The 10,744-nt window shown below is 44.8% G+C and overlaps 1 long non-coding RNA gene across 1 annotated transcript in view; it reads right to left on the reverse strand.

Moving 5' to 3' along the window:
* LOC112960016 overlaps positions 1 to 10,744 on the reverse strand; it is a 72,937-nt gene that overhangs the window by 36,781 nt on the left and 25,412 nt on the right. Inside the window, exon 2 of the long non-coding RNA XR_003251694.1 lies at positions 3,365 to 3,497. This is a non-coding gene — a long non-coding RNA (uncharacterized LOC112960016). The remainder of the gene's footprint in view (positions 1 to 3,364; positions 3,498 to 10,744) is intronic.

A 10,744-nucleotide genomic window follows, 5' to 3' on the forward strand; every position in this document is an offset into this window, starting at 1 on the left:
AATAAAATAAAATAAAATAAAATAGCCTGGTTCATCGGCACAGGGACAGAGCAGCTGCTGGAGGGATAATGATTGCAAGTCACCCTAATACTGAAGACCACAGTGTTGAAGGGCAGCAGGTCCTGGCTGACAATACTTCCACAATCGGGATTATTTTGCTCTGGATATGTCTCAGTATGCCTGATTTGTAAAGTAAAAGTAATGAAGAGTTCTGAGGTCAAAGCCAGTATTTAAAACTAGTTCCATTATCCTTGATTTCACATACAGAAGTGCTGCTGTTCAAAAGTCAACAATATTACAGGAAAGCAAAACCCTAGTGACTGCCAGCAGGTAGACAGACAGATTCATGAGACGTTAAGAAGATATAACCTCAAAATCTCTGGATTTCTTGCTCAGCAAGAGATGGAGGCAGGGAATAGGTGCAATAATGCAGCCCCATGCCCAGAGCTCATATCTCTGCCATCCAGCACCTTGTGGGTGGCACAGAAGTCATGGAAAAGTGGGAAGCCCTTTCTCCCTGCCAACCTGTGACCAGCGTCCACATCACGTGGCAGGTTACCCTGCATCTGGGAGAGAGCAATGATTCCTTTTGCTAGGATTTTAATTTATCTGATGAGAAAGAAAATAATCAAGCAGACAGTCACCCAGGTGGCTCTGCACATTTTGCAGCCCCTCCTCCCCCCCCTTTTTTTTTTTCAGCCCATTTTATAACAGGGTTATAACCTGAGGACACGGCGATAACTCCTGCTGTAATCTTTTCTTTACGAAAGTCACTTAGCAGATGGAGTCATTTAGAGGTGCTCACATTCAAATGAGCGGCTTGCCCTGAAAGGGACAGAGCTCGGGCTGCTGGCAAGATTTTCGGGATCGTTAGCCTAGAAAATGCTTAGCAGGGGAAGCAATTGGCAGGCAGATTTTGCGGACACGGCATTGGTACCCTCTGCCAGCAAAATTACAAGGCTGAAATCCTGGAGCTAGATGGGGCCAAACTGTTCGCAGCAAACAATTTAATTGATGAATGGAGTGAATTGCCCAGGAGATGATTTTTATTTATCTGCTCATCGTGCAAAACCATTTGGAGAAGGGTTCATGCACCAGGGCATCAGCCAGCTATCTGCTTGCAGAGCCTCCTGTGTCAGACATGACCTGGCCAGGGCTCATCTCCTTACACTTGTGCAGACCATCACCAAGCTCATACAGGGATGTGCTCCCAGAGCAAGCAACCAAGAGCTGTGAACATAACTACCTCCAAGCTTGCCTTTTCACCTAATCAAAGATATTACTCTTCACCGCAAATCCTACTGCTTGGTGGCTTCTGTAACGCTGCTGCTCCAGTGCAGGAGATTTCAGTACTGTCTGTTTGCAATGGAGCCTACATAACATGAAGAATGGTGCCAAACTGAACAGCAACATCTAATTTTCAGTTCACGCAATAAACTGAGCAATCTCAGAGGACCTCTCCTCTCTAGCCCTCTGACCTCCTCGCACAATATTACACTCATGCACTCCTTTCAACTGGTCTAATAAAGTCTATTACTTCTCCAGCTCTTCCATGAAAACGTATATTGAGATGAATGCTTGCAACCCTTGAAAATATCCTCTTGCTTATGAAAAGGCTTCTGGGAAGTGAACACAAGAGACAATAACTACCATGGAAAGGAGCAATATTTGTGATACTGACTTAGCAGCCTTTGACCCAGCCCTTGCAGAGGGTGGGAGAGATGGAGGAGGAACTAAGGTGGGGAGAAGGGACCATTGGTTGCAATTACTGTTTGCAGGGTCCAGAGACCAATCCAAAATTATTCATCTCACAACACTCTTCTGCTGCTGCTCTGTGGCAGGCATGAGCACAGAGCATGCCTGCCCATTTTATGGGCATTTTATGTTATTGGTAAGTTGGCACTAACTGGTATAACACTCAGTTGTGAAAATCCTGAAGGAGTCTTTGATGCAAGCATCTTTGAGATGCAGGACTGACCATCTCAGTAACAGAATTCTTCATGTCCTAAGCCTGCTGTTTGGCACTCATACTTGTAACTCATTGGCTTTGGATCCATCAGAACACGTGCTGCTGCCTGTCTGCACTGTTGAGATTTCTGTGTGCCTGGAGGAACCTGAGCACTTAAACTCTACTTACCTTCAGCAATGCTTTTAACCAATTCTAATCAGTTAAAAAAAAAAAAAAAAAAAAAAAAAAAAAAAGTCTCATCTTAAAACAGATCCTAGAAGCTCTGGACTTGTGCCTGCTTTTAAGAACATTAACCCTGGCAAGGCTGTTCATTTTTCCTTCCCACCCTTCAATGTCCCCTCTGGCCTTCAGAGGTGTCCACAAACCTCTGGCACTACCTCTGGCTCCTTCCTCACAGACTGGCTCAAGCCCTATGGTCCACACAGCCTGCGAGCTCCTGTAGTTGCACACCTTTCACCTACACTGCATTTACTCTAAAAAAAAGAACAGATGAGGCAGAAGAAAAGGTGAAAGCAAGATAATAGCTGTGGAGAAAGGCTGCTGCCATAGACTAGACAATGCTGGAAATGGAGGCTCAGAGAAAAGTTTTTCTCCTGAAATTATTCTCTTCAATTTCAACAGCATACGGAAGGGAAGTTTAAGCACACTTTTTAAACACCTTTTGTACTCAAATTCCAAATTTACCTGTCTACCCAAGCAATAACAGAAGTAATCTTTTTTTATCCAGCTGCGCATTTTGCTATAGAAATTTGTTTCCATTAAACCATTCTCTTTTGTCCTCCTAAAAAGCATATTTTAAATAATAACAGTACAAAAAAAATAACACACTACCCAAAAAACCCAACCCTGTCTACTGTGCACTTTTATACAAAAGTTATCTCTCTCTCTCTCTCTCTCTTTCGGTGGATTGATGAAAACCCTTTTTAGAGTGTCAAGGTAGAGATGAGAGAGAGGGGGAATATTTCTTAGAGCCCATAGCTAGTCATTTCAGCAGGAAACACATGGCAAACTCTGATCTTAGAAAACTAAATTACAGCACCAGTATGAACCTGATGTTCTCTTTCTGCTTTGTAAAACACAATTTTGAAGGAGTTGGGATGGAAGTATACATCCCACTTAAACTTCAAGGAATATGGATTTTTTTTTCCACCGAGGATAACAGGGGTATATGAATTTCATCTAAAATAAACAAAACAACACCAACATGTTGTCTACATCTGCACCAGCCTTTCTTCTTGGAAATGAATGCTGCACTCTGGGTCCGAGGAAAATATCCACATACTTCAACCTTCCATCTATACAGTCCTTTCCCGCACTGTCCTATGTCCACATGTTTCTCATCAGCTTGTGCATCAGCCTACCTCTCCATTCTACAGACACAATCAGAGAGATTACCTTCGGGCCTGCGTGTTGCTGCTGGTTCCTGCTGAAGTCATCAATGTTGCTTAGTTGTCTGTAGGGGCTGGGAGGCACGCTGGACACAGCATCAAGGATCCTGGAAGGTGGGTCACCAAGCCCAGTATTTGAACTGCAAGGGAAAAAGAAAAAAAGAAAATGTAAGGAGGAATTCCATATAGAAGAGCTGTAATTTATACAATGGCTTGTATAAAATGCCAACGGCTTGGTTGTCCCAGGGACCGTCAGGTAGTGCATCAGACTCAGAAAGGCCAGATATGAAAGGGAAGAGGAACAAGGGACAGACCAGCATCCAAGAGATTGGCTGCTCAACATAGTAACTCAAAGGAAAGAAATACACCTATTAGTGGAGGTGGGACTGTATCAGATGTTAGAAGTGGATCTAGGACTGAAGTAAGAAGAATGTGAGGAAAACTATATGGGAACTGAAAAAGCTATGAGGAAGATGGACAGCCCTGAACATGTACAAGGCAGATGGTACAAAACAAATATCAACGCAGTGCTCCTGAGGAGAGAGGAGCCACTACCACCACCACTGAGCTGGGCTGCCATCAACAAGCAACCCAGCATGGGCAGAGTTTAACAAGCTTAACCATCCTTACACATGGCATTGGCCTTGTAAATGCAAACTTAAATCTTAATTGAGATTTTATCATCTTCTGTCCCCACTCTTCACCTCTAACCTCCTTTCTGTTTATTCTCTGCTAGCTTTGCTCATCTGGCCAGGGCCCTCTATCCTCACCAATGTGGTCGAGTTCTTGCTCACCTGTGATGCTAGACAACCAGTAGAGGCTGAGTAACGGACAATAACTGTAACAGCATCATGATCACTATATTCAATGTCTTGTTTTATTATCAGCAACATAATAACTATATCAGGGACAACTATTTTATTATTCCTCCTGCTCTTATTATTCAGATGTGACCTAGGAAATATTTCAGAAAGACAACACAAATCCAATGCAAGATCCAGCAGAACAGAGAAGTTAATTAAACGTCAGAGTGATGGACAGAGCTGGGATAAGCCTAGAACAGTATCAGAGAGCTGGACAACCTTGACAAATGTGGGGAGATGGATGGATCTGGGACAAGTCCCAGACCTCTACCCCAGCAAGGCAAAACTGTCCTACCTACACACATCCTTAAATACAACATTGCTCCCCAATCTGTCACTGTTTCATTGATTTATGCAGGTGAAGAAATTTTCCAGAGAGAGCTGCCTTCCAAACCGTGCTACCAATCAAAGTCTGATGTGGTGACACTTTATTACCTCCAAATAATGCAAAGAAAATAAAGAGCCCCTTCAAAAACAGCAGTCACTTAAATGTAGTTTTTAACCAATACGTGTCTGAACTCATGGCAGGCAGCATTTTTGTAAAAGATTTCTTTTTTTTTTTTCCCCCCAAACTAGACTTTTGCAAGTAAGGCAGGTGGAGGACAGTGAATGGGGAGAGAGAACATTAGCCAGAGGGTGTTGCAAAACTCCAAGAATAAATATTACAGAGAAAAAAAAAAGCAATCCTGTGACATATACCAGACAATCTGTAAGCCATCAGGAGATTGGAGAACATAATAGGCTAATCAATCAGGTAGACAAGGGTGCCAAGTGTCACAAGGAAGCAATAGGTAGTTGGAGGTCAGTTATGAAATATAATGTCTGAACTGGAAAGGGAAGGACAGCAGCACAAGAACAATGACAGGTATTTGAGCACAGGTTGGGTCAGTGATATCCAGGAGGGTGAAGATCACATGAGAATATTATGGGAATGAGAAGGACAAATAACCCAGTATCTTTGAGATGGGCACATATCCTGCAAAATGAAAGGCCAAATAGGCAAGCCTTTAAAGTCTGGCTTCATTTCAGAAAATGGCGATGAAAGATAGATATTGTGGTTCTCTTTTTGGTTGTTTCTTTGGATTTCCAGATAAAGTTTGTCAAGTTAAGAAGAAAAAGTAGTACCTTTCCTAAGCACAAGGCCTGCAATTAGCACTACAGATTAGAAAGCTAAACTGAATTCTTCTCTAGCTTGTGCTTTCTCATCCGTGATCAGGGCATGAGTAATTTCTAATCCAGTTAGCTAAGACATAGTCTAGTTGCACAGTGCTATGCATGAGAAGATGGGGATTCTGCATGTAAATTTAATTATTTCTTCTGCTGAGAGTGTGGGAATTGGGGGGGAAGAAAAAAATAATAATAATTAAAAAATCACCTCACTCTCTGCTAGCTATCTGGACTGCACAGTGGCAAAAGGATTTCATATAATGTCATTTACATCTGCACATCTGTTGCTTAACTAAGCAGGTAGAGTCCCATTACGCCTAGGGAAAAGCTTGACTTATCATGGAGTCATTCTTACTAGCACTTTCCTGACCTTTACTGCATGTTACAAAGGCATCACACAGTCCTCTAACAACAATTAGACCCAAGCAATTAGAGCTGAGTGAACAATTCATAATGAATAATCTGTTTGGCAAACTTCACCTCATTTTATGCTCATGAAATGTTCACACACAGATTGCAAAGTTCTCACATTTATTTGTTAATGGAAATAATTTGCCATTTTTCCCCCTGAGCAAATATCACCGTAACAGTTCATTGAAAATAATCTATATTCAAAATGTAGGCTGTGCTTATGAGCTGCACAAGTCACATGGCAACGTCTTGGTTCTCTCATTGGATGAGTCAGCTGGGACCAGACTGGCCTTCAGAATTGCACATCAAGGCTGGCAAATCTTTTGCTTGAAATTCCCTTTTGCCAAATTGGTCTCCGGGCTGCGGGATAACATGGGGAACACATTATCCCACAATTGGTCTCATGCCTGTGGGATAACATGGAGAAAGAGCCAGCACGACTGGACTGAACAGCTGAATTTTGCCAGTGCGTGTACCCACGTACCCTATACCCAACAGGGATACTCCAAAATAGCATATAAGGGCAGGCATTTTATCCATAGGTTTGATGCTGGAGTGCTGATATTGGCTCCCTCCTTGTCTCCCACGACTGGCCGCGTGATCCCAGGTAATCCCATAGCCTGCTTTAGGGAATATCTCTTCAGGAACTCAACAGAAACATCATCTTGAGTCACTCCGTGCCAGGGGGCAAGATCAGGCCTTGAGGTAAAAGTCATCCTGCCTCACTAGCCATTTAAATAGGAAATTCCTTTACAGGGCTGGTTGATTAGGGTTCCTCTACAGCTGATTGAGTCATGTATCTCAAGCCACATCACCATCCTGAGGTAGACACCAAACACATTTAAGCCATAACTGGAAAAACTGGAAGCCATAACTGAAAAAAAAATGGATGACTCCCTTAAAACAGGTGCTTATCCCTCAGAAAACATCTTCAAAAACTCATCCTGGGTCCTCTGCTGGCAGGGGTCAGGCCAGATTGCACAGAGAAAGGGGCAAGGCTTGAGTGGAGGAAGCACCATGCTGCTCGTGGGAGCCTGGGCCGAGGGCAAGCGGGCAGACCTTGTGGGCTGCTAATGAAGCCTAGAACAATGAGTTCTCTAAAGGACGGAGACACATGGAGAGATAAGAGAGCATAGGGCAATAAATCAGGCTTTCAAAGCAGAGCGTATTAGGAGATCAATGGGACAGATATTAGACTCAAGGAGCACTGAAGAGACAGGAGCAATTCTGCTCCTTTGCCTTACCCCCGCCGTTGCTAAGGAATTTTTTCATTTAATAACGTCCTCATTGTTTTTAAATGAGCAGCAAAGCCAATGAATTCCACGTGGCATTAGTGATGCATTTGTGAAAGGGAAAGCTACTGGCTCCTAGCAGGATTTGATAAAAGCCTCTCCAAGCTCCGAGTGATTTACAGCTCGGGAAAACAAACACAGGCTGATACAAATGCAGAGGGAGGCGAGGACGACACCGACATGCAGGTACACTCAATTACCAATTCATCAGCCCAAGTGAACTTGAAGGGCTTTTCAAACTCTACATGGTTCTAAATTAAAGGAAATCTTTAGATGGATAACATTCCGCCGTCCTCAGGGAGAAGCACACTGATCTGATGATCTTGTGAGCTCCTACCTTACGTGGGCAAAGGGCCACAGGACAGGGTAGGAGATGAGAGCTTGCTCTCCTCACATGAGGAAGGACAAGATGCCAGGCTGCCTTCTGCGCTCCTCTGGAAAGCTCTTTCCACAGACACGTCCCTTCCTACTCGCTCTGCCCCAGTCTCCCAAAGACCTTTTGCTCTTGCGTCCATTACAAATTCTGCTTTTGTCTGCCCTGAAGGTATTTACGGCAGAGCTGTGAACATAACCAAGTTTTGGGATCAATGGCTGAGCTAAAAAAAGTGTAGAAAAAAAAAAAGAAAATCGCTTCACGGTGACCCAAAATTAGAATTGCCCAAGTTCTTCTCAGCAAAATATACTTATATATGCATATGGTCAACCCATCTGTCTAAATCAACCTGAAGCTACTTCATGAGAAATGTCACCTCCACCCCCAGCTAGAAACACTTTTTTTTTTCCTAAAGAAGTGACTTACAGCTGCCCAGCTCCATGCCCCAGCTGCATTGACACTAATATAGTGTTTGATACCTCCCCACACGGCATTAAACACCCTCAGCACCTTCAGCAGTGGGGTTAAATCACTATTTTAATAAAAGATTGGCAGCAGCTGGGGGTAGCAACAGCTTCACAGGAACAGAGGGAATCCAGCAGCTAGGAGGCTGCGGAGAAACTCTGTAATTGTTCATGTGGAAGCTATTTGCATTGCAGTGTCTAATGAACATCTTGGGGAAATGACATCTTTGCTAAAGAGGGAGCATCCTGCTCCTCAGGCTCCGTGCATGCTCGCAGCATCCATGGGAAGGGGAGCTGTCCAAGACTGCCTGTGCCACGGTAGCAACTCTGATGTGCTCTGCTGTTTTCTGTCCAACACTCCAAAACACCCTTTCCAAGATTTCCTCAGAGAAGTAGTCTCCCAAAGAGCTGCATTTCGAACAAAATCCCCCTAAAAAGCCCTTAGCAAGAGCCTCAGTTCTTCTGTGAGATCTTCTTGTCATTCATCTCCCTCCTTTTGCCAGCAGGAGCAAGAGCAGGACCAGGAGGCAGAGCTTGGTGCCAAAATATTTTGGTCCATCAGCAAAATCAGCAAGGAGAGACATTTCAGCAGTTGATCTCCTCTCAGTGTATAATAGACTACACAAATCCCTGAAGGATCAAGCTGCCAGCACCAGCCCTTCTCCTTTTGGAAGGCGCATCAAGCTCTTCCCACTGGATATCAATCCTTTTCCCACCTCTTTCCTTAGATATCCTCCAAAGACAACAGCAGTCGCTCACATACTAGCTGCCTCCTGCTCACACACTCAGCTCCAAGGCTGCCTCTGAACTATTTAAATACACAGCAGGCTTTTTAATTATTCACATCAAGTGCACCCTGCTTGTCAACAGCTATTTGAAACTGTAGTAGCCAGCATGGGGCTGAGAAGAGCCCTGCCAGGCAGCTCCGCAGAGCCCAGCTCCGGGGCAAAGTTTGCATCAGCAGAATAACCGTGACCATGCAAGTTTGCATCTGTGGAATAGCCATGACCATGCGTTGCCACAGAGGGGCCACGCAGGTGAGGAGAACCCAAGGCATCCCCACAGATCCACCACACCATCACTCACACCTACATGACTGCACAAGCCAGACCATCGCTGAAGCTGCCATGAGGACACCTTTTCCTTGCAGTTCATTCCTGGAATATCTGCCTAATGTTTCATTAGTGTGGAGAGCTTCCTTACTCTATGCCTTTTAATGAGCTCTCATAATATTTTAAGGGTACTGGAATTACCAAGATGCAAGCTGGGGAGCTTCCCATGAAGACAAGAGCAGGGATGGCAGCTTTCTTCACTGCCTTGAGCTGCTCCCATGGCTGCATATGATGAGCTGCTTTGCAAATGAAGCCCTTTCCTCTCTGCAGTAGAGACCAGCATGTCTCTACCTGCCTCCTACTTCTTGATACCATCAAAAATACTCACTGCCATAGCACCCTGTCTGTGCTCTGCTGACCCACAAAACTTAAAGATGTCAATTCCTCCCCAGAACCTGGCACCAGGGCTGAGCTAGGCTGAGGGTAAAAGCAGCTCATCTTTGGCAAGAATTGCTGCAAAAAGAAGATCAGCATCCCACCAAAATGTCTGGAAGAAAGCTATATTACATGAAACTGAGCCACACTTGCATTAGCCTGACCAAAGCTGTTCCTCACCTCCACAGCACTGTCCTAACTCAGAGCACATCCTGCATAGCTGCAGGTTTGGTGGTCTGGGGCCTTTCACTCTCACCCAATTAAGGCTCAGTTAAATGAGAGCTTTCTCCTTCAAACTGTTGCACCTGGTTTGACTTCCTCTCTGAGGTTCTTCCTTTCCCCTGGAGGTTGCTCTTGGCTAATTTTCCTATTTCTGACACTTATTAAATGGCTCTTCCAACCTGCCACTGCTCACTATTTTTTCCCAGTGTCATTTTGGAGGATTTCTGGGAGCTCCAAGAATATCGAGGTCCTGACTTACTTCCTCTATGTGAGCAACAGCCTCATCGTGGGAATCTCTTAGTTTTAGGGCCCTTTTGCAGCTCTCCATCCCCTCTCCAACACCTCATGGTCAAATCCTGCAGGCAGGGAGAGCCCCGCTAAGGATTATCCCATGGCTGCAGAGTTGAGATCTTCCAACCCACCAAACTGTTAGAGCCCACCCCTCCTCTTTTCAAACCTACATGTTTTTTTAAGGCTAATTTCCCCTACATGCTCCATTCGAAGCTCTAACAATGAACAACTGCTTTCTTCCTTTCCTTCTGATTTCATATTCATGAGTCAGGCTTTCCTGGCACGAGGCGTAAATGCTAAACGGAAATCAGTGCACAGTGCCATGCCTGTGTAGCTTCACTGTCCATTTATTTGCCTTTTCAAAGAGCTGCTGTGTTAAGCAAACATCTCTGCCTGGATCCTATCTGGAGGAGTTTGTCTGGTACTGCGTGGTGCCTGCCGGGCTGGGGGACGCGGCCGAGTGTGAGATGATGTCTCGGAGCTCTGTTTTCGCTTCAGGGTATTTCTTGTACAATAGCTGGAGCTCAGCGAGTACCTCAACCTTTTCTTGACTGTTTGCTGGGGTTTTGGCAGGCTCTGTTCGGAGCCGCCACGGCGAGGGCTGGAGCAGGATGCTCCCAGAGTCAAACATAGCAAGTGCTCCAGCTCGAACCCCTCCGAGGGCTGCAGCAGGCAGCAACGGGCAGATGTCTTGGCAGGGGAGGCAGAGAGACACCTGTAACATTGCTGGGAAAATGATTTTTTCTGGCAACTAGAAAATTTACTCATGCAAAAAAAAAAAAATCCTTTTCAGGGCTCATTCAAATTTGCAGCCTCC

This window comes from Nothoprocta perdicaria, unplaced genomic scaffold (assembly GCF_003342845.1).
Source record: "Nothoprocta perdicaria isolate Ctin4 unplaced genomic scaffold, notPer1 scaffold_12, whole genome shotgun sequence".
NCBI classification, from domain to species: domain Eukaryota; kingdom Metazoa; phylum Chordata; class Aves; order Tinamiformes; family Tinamidae; genus Nothoprocta; species Nothoprocta perdicaria.